Source organism: Dysidea avara, chromosome 7 (assembly GCF_963678975.1).
Source record: "Dysidea avara chromosome 7, odDysAvar1.4, whole genome shotgun sequence".
NCBI classification, from domain to species: domain Eukaryota; kingdom Metazoa; phylum Porifera; class Demospongiae; order Dictyoceratida; family Dysideidae; genus Dysidea; species Dysidea avara.
Genome location: NC_089278.1, coordinates 433,861 through 454,914, shown reverse-complemented (window position 1 = coordinate 454,914; position 21,054 = coordinate 433,861). Strand labels below are relative to the sequence as shown.

Below are 21,054 nucleotides of genomic sequence, written 5' to 3'. Positions count from 1 at the left end.
TTGTGATGTTGTGATCATGTTGTCATGTTGTGATCATGTTGTCATGTTGTAATCGTGTTGTGATCATGTTGTCATGTTGTAATCGTGTTGTCATGTTGTGATCATGTTGTGATGTTGTGATCATGTTGGGATGTTGTGATCATGTTGTCATGATGTTGTCATGTTGTGATCATGTTGTCATGTTGTCATGTTGTGATCGTGTTGTGATCATGTTGTGATGTTGTGATCATGTTGAGCTGATAACTACAGTTTTATGAGATAAACATGCTAAAATGAAGTACCACGTCTAAAATGTATTAATATATATATATAAAGTTACCCAAATTTCAATCCTTGTGTTATTCCATTAATGAGTTATCAGGTCATGATATACACTTGTCCTTATTATTGTTGTAGGGAAAGTTCTCCATGCAAATGACGACTATTCAACATGAAGTTCATCGGATAATCTCCAAAATATTTACAAGACATGGTCTGTGAAGTTTTGAATAAGTGTATTTATGAGGTGGTATAGTGACACCTAATATGGTATTACAGGGGCGTAGGAAGCATGGGTGCTTGGGCACTCATAAATATTTCCAGTTGCATAGCTAATGGTGTCAGCACACTGTACTATATATTACTGAAAAGATTGAGATACTCTAATAGAGCAGTCAATGACTCTAATAAAGCAGTCACGTACGCTGGCGACCTTTTTTTTTTTTTTTTTTTGGTCTTCAGCCTTAACACTGGGCACCCATAAGTTAAATATCTTCCTACGCCCCTGAATTACAAAAACACCTAAAAATGATACCACCTCTGCTATTTCAGTCACTATAATATACAGATCTAGAACTGCTTTTGATTACTAAATAAATTGTACAAAACATTCTAATGGAGCAACATTATGTGTGATGTTCAGTAAATCAAAAGGTTTGGCACTATGTAACTAACTACTACATACTACAAGAGATTGATCAACACTCCACTGTACTGTATGGTACATCAATAGACTTGTCTATTGTGACCTGTAGCTTATAATATCAAACTCCAATTTTGTAATAGTTTAAACAAGAGTTCCTTAAGTTTGTGCTATCTAATTTGAAAAGATTATTGCATATGAATTTGCTGTAATGGTAGGGCTAAATGTATTGAATGGACGTAGTAGTTTAAATGAGTACAACAATGGTGGAGGAAGTAGTTGATGTGAGGTGGGCTGACCAGAGGGATTTTAGTTTTCATGGTGCCTCAAAGTTTACCAGAATTAATTTATAGGTACAATTTGAAGCATTTCAACTAAAATACCAACTTTATTATTTATTTTGCAAAGCTTTTAGCTGTTGACTACAGGTTGACTACAGGTTGACTACAGGGTTAATAAACATACAATATTTAAAAGCAGTACAAACAGCATTTAGACACCTGGAAATACTTCATATGGTGGTAAGTACACCAGCTCTCAAGTAAGAGGTCAGTGGTTGCTGTAGGCAAGGCTTTTTTTTTACCACTTTCATGTTTTTACAAAGCACTTTGACTGTTCTATTAGGATATTTGAGCGTTCTATTAGAGTATATCGATCCTTCTCACAGTTTTCAGCCCGACTTCAAGAAGGATAATTTCAGTGAGCCCCCTCAGCAGACCAAGGGGAACCCCCCTTTCCCACTGCTTATGGAGAATAATGATATTATTGATAAGTAAAGAAATTTACACCCTCATGCATATTAAAGTTTTTGTCAAGACGATCAAGTTTTACTGGGGAATTGATGTCATGATAATGTATGGTGGCACAACCTAGGTAGCTATTTGTCTATTGTGTTATTGCACACAGGAGCTATACTACTGAAGACTCCATTACTCCTACTAAAGGACCCTGTCTATGATGACTCCAAATTACACACAGTACACTTGATGGACAAGAGTGGCAGTTTAGTAATGTTACCATATGACCTGAGGGTGTGTATGACATTATATCCCATGTGATCCATACTATGATGTCATTACAGGTGCCATTTGCTAGATATGTCTACAATCATGATGTGACCTTTTTGAAGAGGTCAGCATTGTTTACTGTAGTGTAGTGTGTGTGTCATTGTTGTTATTGTAAACAGATATACAATCAGTCGGGTGTTCCGTGAGAACAAACTGAATGGTGCTCACCCAAGGGAATTGTTTGAGTGTGCTTATGACATTATAACTCCATCATCTGGCAGGTAACCATGTGTACCCTTGTTTAACCATGTGTACCCTTGTGTAACCATGTGTACCTTTGTATAACCATGTGTACCCTTGTGTAATCATGTGTACCCTTGTACCATGTGTACCTTTGTGTAACCACGTGTACCCTTGTGTAACCAAATGTGTACCCTTAAGTGTGTAACCTAGTGTACACTCTTGTGTAACCAAGTGTGTACCCTTGTGTAACTTAGTGTGTACTTTCCAAATGGCTCAGATCACACAGTGATTGCATGATATTTGGTATTATATGAAGAAGGTGAAGTCGAACATATCAATGGTGGTAGGCCTGGTTTCCTAGAATTACAGCTAGTTAGTCGTTAAAATATTAGGATACGAAGCACATGTGCTGCTGCGCATGCACAAGGCATCCATATAAAAATTGCCATGCTTTCACATCTTTGGCCATTTGATAGCGAGCCAAGTGTATGAAAGTCATGGGGCATGGGTGGGTGGGACCATTGATATGCTCGACTTCACCTTCTTCATATAATCCCAAATAGCATGCAATCACTGTGTGATCTGAGCCATTTGGAAATTATATTCCAGAAGGCTCAGTCTCGCATATCAATGGTGTTGTTTGTAGCTCAAAACCAACCTACCGTATATAGAAGGTGGAGTCGAGTACAGTACTATGCCACAGAGTTTACGTAGCATATATACCAGAAAAACACAGTGTAGATATCAACACAGTATTTGACACAGAAGTATACTATATACACATGATTAAGTCTCACTGCTTCTGTGTGATAACACAGCTCTACCATATGAGGGGTCACGGCTGGAATGGTAGTAGAACTTTCTGAAAACAGACTCTGTGCTCCAGTCAGCTGTTTTCAATATGTCACCAGTGGTAATCCCAGAGTCAGCTGCTGCTGAGGACGAAGCTCCTCTTGTGGAATGTCCTGTAAAGATACTAACATCAATGCCTGACATCTTAAGACCTCTTTTAACCACCGAGCAATGGTGCATGGAGCTACTGGGTTGTGAGGCTTGACAATATCTAGAAACAGTTGACTATTTTCCTTTCTCAAAGGGGCTGTCATCTGTTTATACTGACAAAGAGTCTCCACTGGACACAGTTGTTTGTTGTCAGGGAAGCTGGCAAAATAATAATCAGTCAAGGCCTTACCCTGTCTTGATTGCTTGGCCAGAGTAGATGGCAAGAATACTACACCTTCTAGTTTGAATTGACGATTGCTCAAGTGTAGAGATGCCAAATCAGCAGATCGGGATGGTCTGGCCAAAGACATCAACATTACCAGTTTGAATGTTAATATATAGCTTTAGTGATAACGTAGCAGTGTCACCCCATTGTAGCATATGGTCAAGTACCACCTGAACATTCCATATACCAATGTACTTTGGCAGTGGTGGCCTTGCATGAAAGGCCCCTTTAAGGAGTCTGGCTACTAGAGGGTGCTTACCTACCTCCACGTCATCCACCTTATCATGAACACTGGATATTGCTGACCTGTAGGCATTTAGAGAATTTGTCTGGTACCCCTGCGAGTATGGGTCAGCCAGGAAATTGGCTATATCTGACTATGAACTGGATTCTAAGGTCCTTGCAGTCCTCGTTGTCCATTGGTGTAAACGCCTCATGTAGAAAGTTCTCTGTATTTTCCTCTACCTTAGTTAAGCAAAGTTTTTCGCCCTTTGGGTGCTTCACTGCTGAGCCAACTTTGTCAGCATCTTGGTTATCCTCGAGCTGCATGTGCTCTTCCCAACTCAGGCGTATGATGATGTTGTCTTCGTCACCACTGGATCCATTTTCTGGCGTAGAAACGACACTGTGTGCCACATTACTGTGTAATGTACCAGGTTGATGACCGTCAGGGAGCTGTGCTTCTTGCCCTCCTGTGGAGTGGGTATGCTTCAGGTTCTCCACATCTGCACACACGGTCATCAGATGCTCGTCCATTCGGACTAGAGTTTGCTGCATAGAAATCAACACTTCAGAGTTGTCTCCGGACATTACAATGATAAATCAAGTAACGAATAGATACACAAACGACCAACACTAGCGAGCTAGAAAAAAGGCCAATGGTGTGAAAACATGGCAATTTTTATGGATGCCTTGCGCATACACAGCAGCACATGTGCTTCGTATCCTAATATTTTAACGACTAACCAGCTGTAATTCTAGGAAACCAGGCCTAACACCATTGATATGCAAGACTGAGCCTTCTGAAATATAATCTTGTGTAACCTAGTGTGTACCCTTGTGTACACCCTTGTGTAACCACATGTGTACCCTTGTGTAACCACGTACTGTATACCCTTGTGCAACAATGTGTGTAGCCTTATGCAACCAAGTATGTACCTGTAACCATGAGTGTACCCTTGTGTAACCATGTGTACCCTTGTGTACACATGTGAGTAACCACGAGTGTACCCATGTGTGTAACCACGAGTGTACCCCATGTGTGTAACCACGAGTGTACCCATGTGTGTAACCACGAGTGTACCCATGTGTGTACCCTTGTGTACACATGTGAGTAACCACGAGTGTACCCATGTGTGTAACCACGAGTGTACCCTTGTGTACACATGTGTACCCTTGTGTACACATGTGAGTAACCACGAGTGTACCCATGTGTGTAACCACGAGTGTACCCCATGTGTGTAACCACAAGTGTACCCATGTGTGTAACCATGGGTGTACCTTTGTAACTACGTATGCATCCACCTGTGTAACCCTTGTGTCTGTGATCATGCCTCCTCAATACAATTATAGTGATATTTTTCATTTTAAAATGGCCGATACTGTCAACTGATCTTTATTTCTAAAGTTTTATCTAACTCAGTCAGGGTACGTGACAGCATCACTTATACCATGCCAGTAGCTATCACTCACATATGGTATATCAAGTTTCCCGTGTGTTTGTATAGCTTCCTCCCGGATGCTGAGGTGATCTATGTTGTGTCAGAAGTGTTGGCTCAATTTCCTGGGCTACTTGATCAGAATTACAAAGTGTTAATAACTCATACTAACTTGTTATCAGCTATACTGAAACACTGCTCCATTGCTAGTGACATGAGAGAAGATATATTCTCCATACTTCATGGGCTGATAGTAAGAAGAAGGTAGTATTGTCTGCTGTATACTGTTTACTGTGTCTAGACTGGTGTGATAAGGGGCTCCCAACTGGAAGAGAAATTTATAGAACTAGGATTATCCACTGGAGCAGTTAGTTAAATAATGTCTTTGGTGTTCTATATTGTGTCTGTGTGTAGATTAGGCAATTGTTAAACTTTGTGAAGAGTGAGGTTCCCATTGATGAAGCCAGGTTCCTGCTAGAGCCATTATTCAGCAACCGATCGGCTGTAAGGATGATTATGATCATCGTGATGATTTGTGATAATGTCATTAGGTGGATGGATCAGTGACCGCTTGGCAAGAGATTGAGACAGTAATGTCTCATTTGAGATCACTGGGAATTAAAGAGATGGTTAGTTGTAAATAGTATGTCCACATTATATAAATGTATTTGGGATGATAATATACAAGATCCTGTCAGTGGAGGATCTCCCAAGGGGCTGGGTAGGCTAAGAAAAGTGGTAAATCATTAATACAACTAACGCATATGCTATCTAAGGACATACCCAATAATTTATCCTTTTCACTGAGACTGAATTTGGTTTGACTGAACTTCATTAAACAATCATTGCCAGGGCCTGCGGAGCCCAGAGATTTTGAGTGGTCCGGCCATCTGAAATGGACATGGTCATGTACACTACTTTTTATTGATCTGATGTGATTATTAGATTATCTGCATGTGATACTGAACTGCATGTGCTAAGTACACACAGCATGCCAAGCTGGGGGCATGTTCCCCCAGCGAAATCTTTGAAATGGATGTTCTGAAATGGCATAATTAAGTGCTATCCCACTAGGGACTGTGAGAAGGCTAGGCCTGTATAATACAGGGAGTATCTAAAACTGTGAAGAACCCAGACCCAGTGGTGACTGCATGGGATTTCTGGAAGCTATTTTACTTGCAAAGCCTTTTCTCCTTTTTGTTAACGGATACATCCTGGTAATTTGAGCTACGGTATATACCAATTTCACATCTAAAGTTTAAGCCAGGCAAACTTGATTACTTATTTCTCATCCACAAAAATTTGGATTTCCATGCGGGCGGGAGATCATTGTTTATTATTCATTATTAAAGAAAATATTCCAAATCAAGCTGTCTGTAACTATAAAGGTTAGCTAAAGCCTTTAAGAACTAGTACTTTTGTTTTACCACCATTTCTGAGGTGCAAGTGACATTTGCTGTGCTGAAAAATGATAGCTAACCTTCTTAGCATTAAAATACGAGTGCACGTGATTGATAGCAGCAATAATGAAATTAGAGGTGGTGGGATAAAAAGGGTTGAAGGTGGGGATGAAGAAACAATTAATCAAGTTTGCCTGGCCTTAGTTCTTTGAGATACAGAAGCCATTAGGATTGTAATTGCTAATGCATGACATGTGTGATCATATATCCTATAATGTAGTACCATGTAGATGACATATATCCTATAATGTAGTACCATGTAGATGACATATATCCTATAATGTAGTACCATGTAGATGACATATATCCTATAATGTAGTACCATGTAGATGACATATATCCTATAATGTAGTACCATACAGATGACATATATCCTATAATGTAGTACCATGTAGATGACATATGTGACCGAATTTTGGAAAACCGTTGATATACAGACAACAGTACTTTTGTAATAAAACGCATTTAAAAACTATGGGTAAAAATGCAAGCTCCAGAAAAAATAATTACGCAAGTTTTTATCGCCTCGCTGGTGGGCAAATTAAGCCACCAATGGATAAATTCTGGGCATCATCGTGTTCACCTGTCCATAGGGAGTACAAAACTCTTTGTTTCATCTCCATACATGAAAAAATTCCAAAGTTACAGATGTTTGCTTATGTTGCAGTGAGGAAAGAATTTACCGACAATCGTTTTTCAGTGAATTTGCCTTCCTTCTCGAACAAAGAAGCATGCCTGGGGAAAAAAACTGTACCTTGGTGGATGCACAAATTCATGGCGAATACAATGAGCCAAGATTCAATTCCGTACATCGTTGTATCAGTAAGTTATGATGGTTTATGTAAGCGCCTGTAGATTCTTTTCTCGATAGCTTCTGTACATATCAAATTATTTGCTCGTCCTGCTGTCTAGTGCTGTATTTCCAACGCTGCTTAACTTAGGAAGCTGAAACTTAGCTAGTCCATTCCTCTGTCCCTGTAGAAAACAAAGAACAAATAAAATGCATTTTGAAAATTGTGCGGATATCGACAGTTTTCTAAAATTAGGTCACATATATCCTATAATGTAGTACCATACAGATGACATATATCCTATAATGTAGTACCATACAGATGACTCACTGTAACTTTTGAGTGATTTGAGGGCAATCGACATAGATGTAATGGCTTAGACTAAGTAGAACAGTGGCTATATTCTATACTGAATGCTCTATTAGAGTATCTCGATCTTTTTACAAACTCAAGGAGCTGAAAAATGGTCCCTCCGGCCCTGTGCATTGCAAGTCACTTAATTCTCATCAGTAGTAACTAGTGAGCATAGTTGCTGCAGTGATAGGTGACTTTCAAGTGATCTGATGTTCCATCAGTTATTCATATTTTTGTTACCATGCCCTCCACAATCACATATGGTTGAGAATACAATTCATTCATACTGTGGTTATATTCTAGTGATCTCCTTAGAATTTAACAGTATACTTTAAATAATTATACCATGGCTGCGAAGGATTTAGCTGATATATACACCTGAAGCATGAGGGCTATGAGTAGGGACTAGGGGATGTAACAATATGGGTAAATACCATATTGCGTATTGCCTTCAAAAATATTGCAATATATTGCTGTATTGCAATATTTGGACTAGGGCCTTTGGTATTGTTAAAGTGCTATACTTATGTAAATAACTCATGGATTTAAGCTTCATAAGATACAGCAGATAGCATTAGTGTCATGTGGTGTACACCCACCAGTCAAAAGCTGCTTATAATGGCCAACAGTTATTAAATAGATATTACAATACAAGTTGGCAGTACTACAACCAGTACTGTTTATTTAGGATGTGTGGCTTCTAAAACATCAACAATTACATTCTGGTGGCTTTGATGCCCGCCCTCCAGGAGGGTGGCAGCTGAATAGGCTAATTATCCACAAGCCACAGCTCATTACGACCCTGCAATACTATGCAATATATTGTAACACAGCAATATATTGAAATAAGCAATGTATCGATATGTTTCATCGCACATATTGTATTGTATTGTGATAGAAAATATTGCAATATATTGTTGCACCCCTAGTAGGGACCCACCGATTATGCTGGGCATAATAGGTACCTGAAAGCATTGAGCATAATGGTAGCATAATAGGAAGAATATTTGAGCCATACTACAAATCCTTGATGGTCAAAATACATATCACAGAAAAAGATCAATACACTCTAATAGAACAGTCAATAACTTTAATAGAACAATCAGGCAGCTGACTGTTCTATTAGAATATATCTTTTCTGTTACATGCATTTTGAAGAGTAAAGATGTACTTCAGCAATTATTATGTGCCCATAACTGCAAATTTATTAGCTAAACATGGGAAATGAGGCATAAAGCTTGAGCATAATTTGAGAAAATTTTTGAACAGTACAGCATAACATAATAGGTAAAATTTGAGCATAATAGGTGGGTCCCTAGTTAGCTAGACTCTATTTAGGCTGTTTTGGGTGGGTAATAAATCTCATATACTCCACCTCGTTTTCTAATATACTCCACCTTGTTTTCTAATATACTCCATGCCTTCAGGCACAATATAGCATATGCTCAAAATCTAGGTTTATCCAATCACTATGCATTGTTCACGTGCAGTGATTTAACGAGCGCTATTATTTTGTCACGTGAGAATGCATAGTTGCCATGGTGCTAGTATTATCTCAAGAAAACCAGCCGCTTTTGCCAAGCCTACAGCAGAAACAGCCATGGATGAGGTAAGTAATGTGAAATAGAGTCTAAAGCAGTTATACATATATCAGCAATACTCAATGCAGTCGTGTGGTATAAGTGATTCATATCACTCTTAGTCTAGGCACACTCACCTAATAGGTGAAAGAACTACAGAGCAGTCACCCTGTTTCTTTTATACATCAGTATCTAATGATCGATAGTGGTTTTAATAGTGTGGGCTAATAGCTGTTAGAACGCTATTCATACGTCACTATGCTTTACACACAGTGCCAGAAAAATTGTGATTGTGGGATCCAGTTTTGAATGTGTTAGCATTTTGTACTACATTAAACCTACTAACTTCACTATTGAGACACTAAGTAAGTAAGTTAGGACTATAAGTTACTCACCTAGTTGTCCTCTTTGTGTTGTTGTGTGGTCTGCTCAATGGCTGACATGTGGTGGGTAGAAAACGCATTTCCACGCATTGCCCAAGCAATTATCATTCGTCGCCTGGTCAAAACTTAGCAACTACACTGAGTGTATCCTAACTTGTAAACCCACACCCATACTTAAACAGTCAGTGTCGCTCAATATAATGAGTCAAAGCATATCATACCCTTGAACTGGTTGAGCATCAAAGCCATGAGCAGATCATGCTCCCAAGATATTTCCCGGGAAATGTGTGAGTAATTAGACTCTACTTAGGCTGTTTTGGGTGGGTAATAAATCTCATATACTCCACCTTGTTTTCTAATATACTCCACGGCTTCAGGCACAATATAACATATTCTCAAAATCCGGTTTGTCCAATCGCTATGCGTTGTTCACGTGCAGTGATTTAACGAGCGCGATTATTTTGTCACGTGAGGACGCATAGTTGCCATGGCGCTAGTATTATCGTAAGAAAACCAGCTGCTTTTGCCAAGCTTACAGCAGAAACAGCCGTGGATGAGGTAAGTAATCTCAGTGTAATGTGAAATAGAGTCTAAAGCAGTTATACGGGCACAATGTGGAGTCTATGAAATTTATAAACCCTTAGGCCCTTAGTAGCCCCCTCGCTTTGCTCGTTCACTACAGCCTGGGCCTTCGGGTTTATAAATTTCATAGACTCCACATTGTGCCCGTATAACTATTATTTATATCCCAAGTGGCACCTTTGAACACCCATGCTAAAGTGGTATATTATGTTGATAAAAATTACCTTTGATATGTGCAATATATGTGACTGGATCTACGAAAACCGTTCTTATCGCCCAAGACAGGAAGTTTGATTTTTTCACATAAACCCAAAGCTTAATGAATGCACTATCAAGTTTCACTGTCACAGTCGACCAGAGTAAAGTGGTCTGCTTTTGCTGGCTGCTTTTTAGAGCACAGTGGCGAGCCATACTGGTGATCTAGGGTCTTGATGGAGCCCTGGCCAACCAGGAGATGGCTGTGTGTGGCTGTACAGCTCCGTGGTGTTGGACAATGAGCTGTGCTGTAAATTTCCTATCATTTTAGCCAGTTCTGAGCCCTGAATGGCCTATAACTTGGCCTAATTCATCCCAGCATGTTTCTTTTCAATTTTTGAACACCATCTTGCCCGCCTTCCAGGGCCCCCGCCTCCCACCCTTTTGGAGCTCGCCTGATACAGACAACCTCGGTTTAAAAACTATCTAAAATGGCGGGAAACTTAGCTGTTGGCTACTTCTTCAGTGGATGCTCTGGAAGGTAAGAAATTGTTGTGAAACGTGTGAAAATTTGGTATGCATAGCTACCACCATTGGCCAGCTACAACACACTGAATATTTAAAACCGACGTTTCTCGATACTTTTAAATGGGTGATAAGACCGGTTTTCCCAGAGACAGTCACATATAAGTATAAGGGTTATATTTTTGTTTTGTGCTAAAGGTATTTAAAACCAAGCAAAGTTTATAGCTAAAAGTGAAAATTCCCACTGTGTATTTAGACTTTCAAAAATCTTTCAAAAAGTACAGATAAGGTATAAAATTACATGTGACCTAATTTGGTAAAACTGTCAATCTACGCACATCAATAGATTGTGAGATATGCAATTTTAAATATCTCAATCCAGTATAGCTTCGGAAAGTCAAAATCTATGATTTTGAAATTTTCACTGTGAATGCAGCCAACCATAGTGTTCACTTCACTTAGCAAGCTAGTTATCAATATAACCATGAGTTTGAGCACCTTTTTTACGATGGCATCTGCAACACATGCACATCACCATGGGTGGTGGGTGATTGATAGATGAACAGAAAATGGCCGAGTGGGTCATACCCTTATATTGGGCTCTCAAAACCACCTGTGCACTGAAATTATGTCTGGTCAACTGTCCAAAGCTGTTCATGTCTCTAGTCTCGTGTTTCAGCTGGCCAGTGGCGTTGCAAGGTGCCAGAGTGTTCCCAGTGGTTGGCACATATCTCTAGAAATCCACTTGTGAAAAGTAACCTGAGCAAATCAGTGGCATAGCTGTGGTGCAAGTGTGTAGAGTATTGGTGTGGTTATCCATTCATGGTGAAAAGTGAACTTTACTGGTATCTGCGTAGATCAATGATTATCAAAAATTTGGTCACACATATATATATATATATATATAAGGTGTAAAATTGTAAAATTAATAAAAGTACCTAACAGTTTGGTAGTACCTAAAAGTTTGGTGTTAAGCAATCAAGATGTTTGGCACAATGGTGATACAGATAAAACACAGAAGATAGCTCACATAGTGATGATGTCAGCTCACATAGTGATGACGTCAGCTCACATAGTGATGACGTCAGCTCACATAGTGATGATGTCAGCTCACATAGTGATGATGTCAGCTCACATAGTGATGATGTCAGCTCACCAGTGATGATATAGTGACCTTTTGTTCCTTATAGTTCATTACATGCTCTATTGAACTAATTTGGAGCATTTCAGTTTTAGCAACTTTGGTTCAAGTCATACTCCTAAAATATACTTTTGACCACCTCTCAGTGATTCTTATAGAGACTAGCTTTTCTACTTGCACTTTGTACCTTTTCATTGTCTTAATGCAACTACACCTGTTGCTCTAGTTCCTAGCTTGTGTGTTTAACAAAACTTTGAAGTGCCATATTGTAAATGTTATTAAGAGCCTTAGCCAAATTTCAATCCATTGTGTTATTCCATTAGTGAGTTTGTTTTGAGGTTTCAGCTCAACATGAATGTTTTTCTACTACTACTACTACTACTACACTGGGTTAGGGTTATTGTGTGTGTGTTTGCAGGTTTACCTTCACTTAGGACTGGTGCCACATTTCAAGTATTTCAGTGGGATAATATTCCAATACAGTGGCTCTGTTACAAAGTCAAGATCAAAGAGAGCTAAAACTGTTGTGCTGGCTGCAGGGGGCAGATATGATGAACTGGTATGCTAAGAAAAGTGCCGCTTGTTGTGTATGTGTGTATGTTTGAAGGTGAAGAAAGGGAAATCGGAACTTTCTGCGGTCGGTGTGAGTATTTCAGCTGAGACAATCTTCTCAGCAGTTGCTGTGCAGTCTCGGATTAGTGGATCGGTAAGTAATACAACAGCTAACTTTGATGGTAGCTAGTAAGTAGCACACTCAAATATGTCACTACCGTGTATAGCTGCCATGATTGTCAACATATTTATTTTTATTATTATTTTTTTTTTTTATTAAGGCTTTACAGCACAAGTGCTGAAGGTCTGTAGGACACCTGGTCCTACAGCCTGTTTATTAAAGTTGTTACAGAAAATGTGTTTGAAAATGTGGAGAAAGGAGAAAAAATCCATGACTGGACCTAGGCAGCCTCGAACCTGCAGCCATCCCGCTCAAACGCTTACAGGAGTCTGCCGGATGGTCAGGATGTTTTCTCCTTGTCAATTTCATGTATATGTATCCAAGGAACTCTAGAGAGTGACTTATTATCTCAAAGTACCCCATGTGGAACCAAATGGATAATAGTTTATTTATTAATAAATAAAATAAAATAAAATATATATCAGATGTTAGCCTCGTACTTACAGCAAAATATTAACATTATTGTCTGCTTGGTAGGATGATGTGTGTTCACGATGTTCAGTACTGGTGTGTTGGACTGGACAGGTGAACTTTCAGAAGAAATGTATTGAACTTGTTAGACAACTTTGGGACAATGATGTGCGTGCTGAAATCTTGTACGACTCATTACAGGTATATTCTGGTGCTTACTGTAGGTATATGCTTACTGTATGTCTATACAGTATGTGTGTTTTCTAGAAGCCTGTATGCTTATTCTATGTATTACTTACTGTATGCTTACAAGATGTGTATGCTTACTAAATATTTGTATGCTTATTGTATTTATATGCCTCACAGCTGTAATGTCTGCCTATATGCTTACTGCGTATGTAGATGGACACAATAGGAGACATACAAGAGTTCTGCTCTAAGAATTTGATACACTATATTGTAATTTTTGATGATGTTTACTCTCACAAGAAACTTGTTCATGTAAGTGTAGTCCTTGTTTGTTCACTTCAACACTTCATTGCTGTCGCAGTTATGGACGATGATTGACAAAAGTTTTACTGACAAAACTGTGAGCAGTTTATAGTAGTAATAGTGGCTGACTTGGTGGTTGCTGCTAACAGGTTAACATCAGTGAAGTAGTTGACAGAGTTCTGTATCCAGAAAGATTTGACCAAGACAAGTGGTAAGATGTGCTATTGATGCTCCTCGTGTATAAACAGCTTGTTTAGTAGCAGTACCACTGACATTGTCACTGCAACTACTACTGTCTCAACTTCTAGAAGCAATATTCTGTCCAGCAGCTCAGGTATGTGACCTTGTGATTACCAGGAGGCTGGTGCTCTAACCACTTGGCCATTCTGATGTTTTGGGTGCTATGCTCAGTAATGCACAGTTGCTGTTGTTTCCTTGAGCAAGAAACTTTACTATATTTTAATGGGGACGTGGTGTTAACTGAGGAAGTAGTCTACCCAGCTGTATTAATGGTGACCTGGTGTTAACTGAGGAAGTAGTCTACCCAGCTGTATTAATGGTGACCTGGTGTTAACTGGGGAAGTAGTCTACCCAGTTGTATTAATGGTGACCTGGTGTTAACTGGGGAAGTAGTCTACCCAGCTGTATTAATGATGACCTGGTGTTAACTGAGGAAGTAGTCTACCCAGCTGTATTAATGGTGACCTGGTGTTAACTGAGGAAGTAGTCTACCCAGCTGTATTAATGGTGACCTGGTGTTAACTGGGGAAGTAGTCTACCCAGTTGTATTAATGGTGACCTGGTGTTAACTGGGGAAGTAGTCTACCCAGCTGTATTAATGATGACCTGGTGTTAACTGGGGAAGTAGTCTACCCAGCTGTATTAATGGGGACCTGGTGTTAACTGGGGAAGTAGTCTACCCAGCTGTATTAATGGTGACCTGGTGTTAACTGAGGAAGTAGTCTACCCAGCTGTATTAATGGTGACCTGATGTTAACTGGGGAAGTAGTCTACCCAGCTGTATTAATGGTGACCTGGTGTTAACTGGTGAAGTAGTCTACCCAGCTGTATTAATGGTGACCTAGTGTTAACTGAGGAAGTAGTCTACCCAGTTGTATTAATGGTGACCTGGTGTTAACTGAGGAAGTAGTCTACCCAGCTGTATTAATGGTGACCTGATGTTAACTGGGGAAGTAGTCTACCCAGCTGTATTAATGGTGACCTGGTGTTAACTGGTGAAGTAGTCTACCCAGCTGTATTAATGGTGACCTGGTGTTAACTGGTGAAGTAGTCTACCCAGCTGTATTAATGATGACCTGGTGTTAACTGGGGAAGTAGTCTACCCAGCTGTATTAATGGGGACCTGGTGTTAACTGGAGAAGTAGTCTACCCAGCTGTATTAATGGTGACCTGGTGTTAACTGAGGAAGTAGTCTACCCAGCTGTATTAATGGTGACCTGATGTTAACTGGTGAAGTAGTCTACCCAGCTGTATTAATGGTGACCTGGTGTTAACTGGTGAAGTAGTCTACCCAGCTGTATTAATGGTGACCTAGTGTTAACTGAGGAAGTAGTCTACCCAGTTGTATTAATGGTGACCTGGTGTTAACTGGTGAAGTAGTCTACCCAGCTGTATTAATGGTGACCTAGTGTTAACTGAGGAAGTAGTCTACCCAGTTGTATTAATGGTGACCTGGTGTTAACTGAGGAAGTAGTCTACCCAGCTGTATTAATGGTGACCTGATGTTAACTGGGGAAGTAGTCTACCCAGCTGTATTAATGGTGACCTGGTGTTAACTGGTGAAGTAGTCTACCCAGCTGTATTAATGGTGACCTGTTGTTAACTGGTGAAGTAGTCTACCCAGCTGTATTAATGATGACCTGGTGTTAACTGGGGAAGTAGTCTACCCAGCTGTATTAATGGGGACCTGGTGTTAACTGGGGAAGTAGTCTACCCAGCTGTATTAATGGTGACCTGGTGTTAACTGAGGAAGTAGTCTACCCAGCTGTATTAATGGTGACCTGATGTTAACTGGTGAAGTAGTCTACCCAGCTGTATTAATGGTGACCTGGTGTTAACTGGTGAAGTAGTCTACCCAGCTGTATTAATGGTGACCTAGTGTTAACTGAGGAAGTAGTCTACCCAGTTGTATTAATGGTGACCTGGTGTTAACTGAGGAAATAGTCTACCCAGCTGTATTAATGGTGACCTGGTGTTAACTGAGGAAGTAGTCTACCCAGCTGTATTAATGGTGACCTGATGTTAACTGGGGAAGTAGTCTACCCAGTTGTATTAATGTTGACCTGATGTTAACTGGGGAAGTAGTCTACCCAGTTGTATTAATGGTGAACTGGTGTTAACTGGGGAAGTAGTCTACCCAGCTGTATTAATGGTGACCTGATGTTAACTGGTGAAGTAGTCTACCCAGCTGTATTAATGGTGACCTGGTGTTAACTGAGGAAGTAGTCTACCCAGCTGTATTAATGGTGACCTGGTGTTAACTGGTGAAGTAGTCTACCCAGCTGTATTAATGGTGACCTAGTGTTAACTGAGGAAGTAGTCTACCCAGTTGTATTAATGGTGACCTGGTGTTAACTGAGGAAATAGTCTACCCAGCTGTATTAATGGTGACCTGGTGTTAACTGAGGAAGTAGTCTACCCAGCTGTATTAATGGTGACCTGATGTTAACTGGGGAAGTAGTCTACCCAGTTGTATTAATGGTGACCTGGTGTTAACTGGGGAAGTAGTCTACCCAGCTGTATTAATGGTGACCTGGTGTTAACTGGGGAAGTAGTCTACCCAGCTGTATTAATGGGGACCTGGTGTTAACTGAGGAAGTAGTCTACCCAGCTGTTAATGGGGACCTGGTGTTAACTGGTGAAGTAGTCTACCCAGCTGTATTAATGGGGACCTGCTGTTAACTGAGGAAGTAGTCTACCCAGTTGTATTAATGGTGACCTGGTGTTAACTGGGGAAGTAGTCTACCCAGCTGTATTAATGGGGACCTGGTGTTAACCGAGGAAGTAGTCTACCCAGCTGTATTAATGCCTGGTGAAGTAGTCTACCCAGTTGTATTAATGGGGACCTGGTGTTAACTGGTGAAGTAGCCTACCCAGCTGTATTAATGGTGACCTAGTGTTAACTGGTGAAGTAGTCTACCCAGCTGTATTAATGGGGACCTGGTGCTAACTGGTGAAGTAGTCTACCCAGCTGTATTAATGGGGACCTGGTGTTAACTGGTGAAGTAGCCTACCCAGCTGTATTAATGGGGACCTGGTGTTAACTGGTGAAGTAGTCTACCCAGCTGTATTAATGGTGACCTGGTGTTAACTGGTGAAGTAGTCTACCCAGTTGTATTAATGGGGACCTGTTGTTAACTGGTGAAGTAGTCTACCCAGTTGTATTAATGGTGATCTGGTGTTAACTGATGAAGTAGTCTACCCAGCTGTATTAATGAGGACCTGGTGTTAACTGGTGAAGTAGTCTACCCAGCTGTATTAATGGGGACCTGGTGTTAACTGGTGAAGTAGTCTACCCAGCTATATTAATGGGGACCTGGTGTTAACTGGTGAAGTAGTCTACCCAGCTGTATTAATGGTGACCTGGTGTTAACTGGTGAAGTAGTCTACCCAGTTGTATTAATGGGGACCTGGTGTTAACTGGTGAAGTAGTCTACCCAGCTGTATTAATGGTGACCTAGTGTTAACTGGTGAAGTAGTCTACCCAGCAGTATTAATGGGGACCTGGTGTTAACTGGGGAAGTAGTCTACCCAGCTGTATTAATGCCTGGTGAAGTAGTCTACCCAGTTGTATTAATGGTGACCTGGTGTTAACTGGGGAAGTAGTCTACCCAGCTGTATTAATGGGGACCTGTGTAACTGGGGAAGTAGTCTACCCAGCTGTATTAATGGGGACCTGGTGTTAACTGGTGAAGTAGTCTACCCAGCTGTATTAATGGTGACCTGGTGTTAACTGGTGAAGTAGTCTACCCAGCTGTATTAATGGGGACCTGGTGTTAACTGGTGAAGTAGTCTACCCAGCAGTATTAATGGGGACCTGGTGTTAACTGGGGAAGTAGTCTACCCAGCTGTATTAATGGGGACCTGTGTAACTGGGGAAGTAGTCTACCCAGTTGTATTAATGGTGACCTGGTGTTAACTGGGGAAGTAGTCTACCCAGCTGTATTAATGGGGACCTGTGTAACTGGGGAAGTAGTCTACCCAGCTGTATTAATGGGGACCTGGTGTTAACTGGTGAAGTAGTCTACCCAGCTGTATTAATGGTGATCTGGTGTTAACTGGTGAAGTAGTCTACCCAGCTGTATTAATGGGGACCTGGTATTAACTGGTGAAGTAGTCTACCCAGCTGTATTAATGGTGATCTGGTGTTAACTGGTGAAGTAGTCTACCCAGCTGTATTAATGGTGACCTGGTGTTAACTGATGAAGTAGTCTACCCAGCTGTATTAATGGTGATCTGGTGTTAACTGGTGAAGTAGTCTACCCAGCTGTATTAATGGTGACCTGGTGTTAACTGATGAAGTAGTCTACCCAGCTGTATTAATGGGGACCTGGTGTTAACTGGTGAAGTAGTCTACCCAGCTGTATTAATGGTGACCTGGTGTTAACTGGTGAAGTAGTCTACCCAGCTGTATTAATGGTGACCTGGTGTTAACTGGTGAAGTAGTCTACCCAGCTGTATTAATGGGGACCTGGTGTTAACTGGTGAAGTAGTCTACCCAGCTGTATTAATGGGGACCTGGTGTTAACTGGTGAAGTAGTCTACCCAGCTGTATTAATGGGGACCTGGTGTTAACTGGTGAAGTAGTCTACCCAGCTGTATTAATGGTGACCTGGTGTTAACTGGTGAAGTAGTCTACCCAGCTGTATTAATGGTGACCTGGTGTTAACTGGTGAAGTAGTCTACCCAGCTGTATTAATGGTGACCTGGTGTTAACTGGTGAAGTAGTCTACCCAGCTGTATTAATGGTGACCTGGTGTTAACTGGTGAAGTAGTCTACCCAGCTGTATTAATGGGGACCTGGTGTTAACTGGTGAAGTAGTCTACCCAGCTGTATTAATGGTGACCTGGTGTTAACTGGTGAAGTAGTCTACCCAGCTGTATTAATGGGGACCTGGTGTTAACTGGTGAAGTAGTCTACCCAGCTGTATTAATGGTGACCTGGTGTTAACTGGTGAAGTAGTCTACCCAGCTGTATTAATGGGGACCTGGTGTTAACTGGGGAAGTAGTCTACCCAGCTGTATTAATGGGGACCTGGTGTTAACTGGTGAAGTAGTCTACCCAGCTGTATTAATGGGGACCTGGTGTTAACTGGTGAAGTAGTCTACCCAGCTGTATTAATGGTGACCTGGTGTTAACTGGTGAAGTAGTCTACCCAGCTGTATTAATGGGGACCTGGTGTTAACTGGTGAAGTAGTCTACCCAGCTGTATTAATGGTGACCTGGTGTTAACTGATGAAGTAGTCTACCCAGCTGTATTAATGGGGACCTGGTGTTAACTGGTGAAGTAGTCTACCCAGCTGTATTAATGGTGACCTGGTGTTAACTGATGAAGTAGTCTACCCAGCTGTATTAATGGGGACCTGGTGTTAACTGGTGAAGTAGTCTACCCAGCTGTATTAATGGGGACCTGGTGTTAACTGATGAAGTAGTCTACCCAGCTGTATTAATGGGGACCTGGTGTTAACTGGTGAAGTAGTCTACCCAGCTGTATTAATGGGGACCTGGTGTTAACTGGTGAAGTAGTCTACCCAGCTGTATTAATGGGGACCTGGTGTTAACTGGTGAAGTAGTCTACCCAGCTGTATTAATGGTGACCTGGTGTTAACTGATGAAGTAGTCTACCCAGCTGTATTAATGGGGACCTGGTATTAACTGATGAAGTAGTCTACCCAGCTGTATTAATGGTGACCTGGTGTTAACTGAGGAAGTAGTCTACCCAGTTGTATTAATGGGGACCTGGTGTTAACTGATGAAGTAGTCTACCCAGCTGTATTAATGGGGACCTGGTGTTAACTGGTGAAGTAGTCTACCCAGCTGTATTAATGGGGACCTGGTGTTAACTGGTGAAGTAGTCTACCCAGCTGTATTAATGGTGACCTGGTGTTAACTTGTGGGGAAGTAGTCTACCCAGCTGTATTAATGGGGACCTGGTGTTAACTGGTGAAGTAGTCTACCCAGCTGTATTAATGGTGACCTGGTGTTAACTTGTGGGGATGTAGTCTACCTAGTTATAAAAAGCAAAACTTCATCTGCCATGTCTCCATGAGTCAGTACTGGCAAATCCATCCCACAGCAGGCTATATCATCTCTCAAAGATAAGGTATGAGCACCCAAATGAAACTTCATCCTTTATGTGAGACATGAGACGTGTGCTATGTGTATACTATGTGTGGCCCAGGGCAAACAAATTGTACATACTACACATACTATAAGAGTGAATAATAATTCACTCATGATACTACATACTCTGTGTATTTCAGAAAACTCCACTACAACTAGTTCAACAGTAAATATTACTGCAGTAAATGTGGTTCATTTTGAGACAGGTAAAATGCCTGTTCACCAGAAGAGAAAATACCAGGATCAGGTAAGCTGTATGTTAACTACTAAACTACTGCACTATCTAATACTCTAACAGGCTTACTCTAAAGTTCACACAGCACTACAGAAGATTGGAGTACGATCAGCAGAAATATTGATCGTAAGTATACACCTGTAGTGTATTATTATGTATTGTATGACACCGTACAGGTTGAATTGAAGGCGGATGCTTTGAGTACTGTTGCAGCTGAAGTTAATGTACGAAAAATAAGTCTGTGTGTGTAGTGTGTCGTTTGTGTGTGTGCAGTGTGTTATTTGTGTTACTTACAGAAGCTCATTCAGTCAGAGAATAATGATGTAAATATTAGTCAGTTAAAGACTGTCACAGAAAGGTAAGCCCAGACTATACTTGTTTCATCAGGTCCCATTATTGGGTAATGTAGTTTGGAAAATGTAAGCAGAAAATATCTCAATAGAGTTCTTGAAGCTATTACAAAATCACTTAGTGAGAAACGGTAAGGATAGTTAATATTGTGTTGTCTTCAACTAATTTCTCTCTCATAGTTCACCAGTTATTGTACTATTCAGTAGCTCAACAGAACACTATCAGTTAATCTTAGACATTCCTTAATCTGATAATATTGTACAGCACCCTGAGTATATGCCAATGTATATAGTAGCAATTGTTTTTGTATAGTTTTTCATTTCAACTGTAAACCAGTGTATATTATTGTGTGTAATATATTGTCAGTGAACCATTATCATGAGTAGCTCTGTGTACAATATTGTTGTTGGCAACTTGGCA

The 21,054-nt window shown here is 40.6% G+C and overlaps 1 pseudogene; it reads left to right on the top strand.

Moving 5' to 3' along the window:
* LOC136261586 (eIF-2-alpha kinase GCN2-like) overlaps nt 1–21,032 on the top strand; it is a 35,554-nt pseudogene extending 14,522 nt beyond the window's left edge.
* Nucleotides 21,033–21,054: the final 22 nt, after the last annotated feature.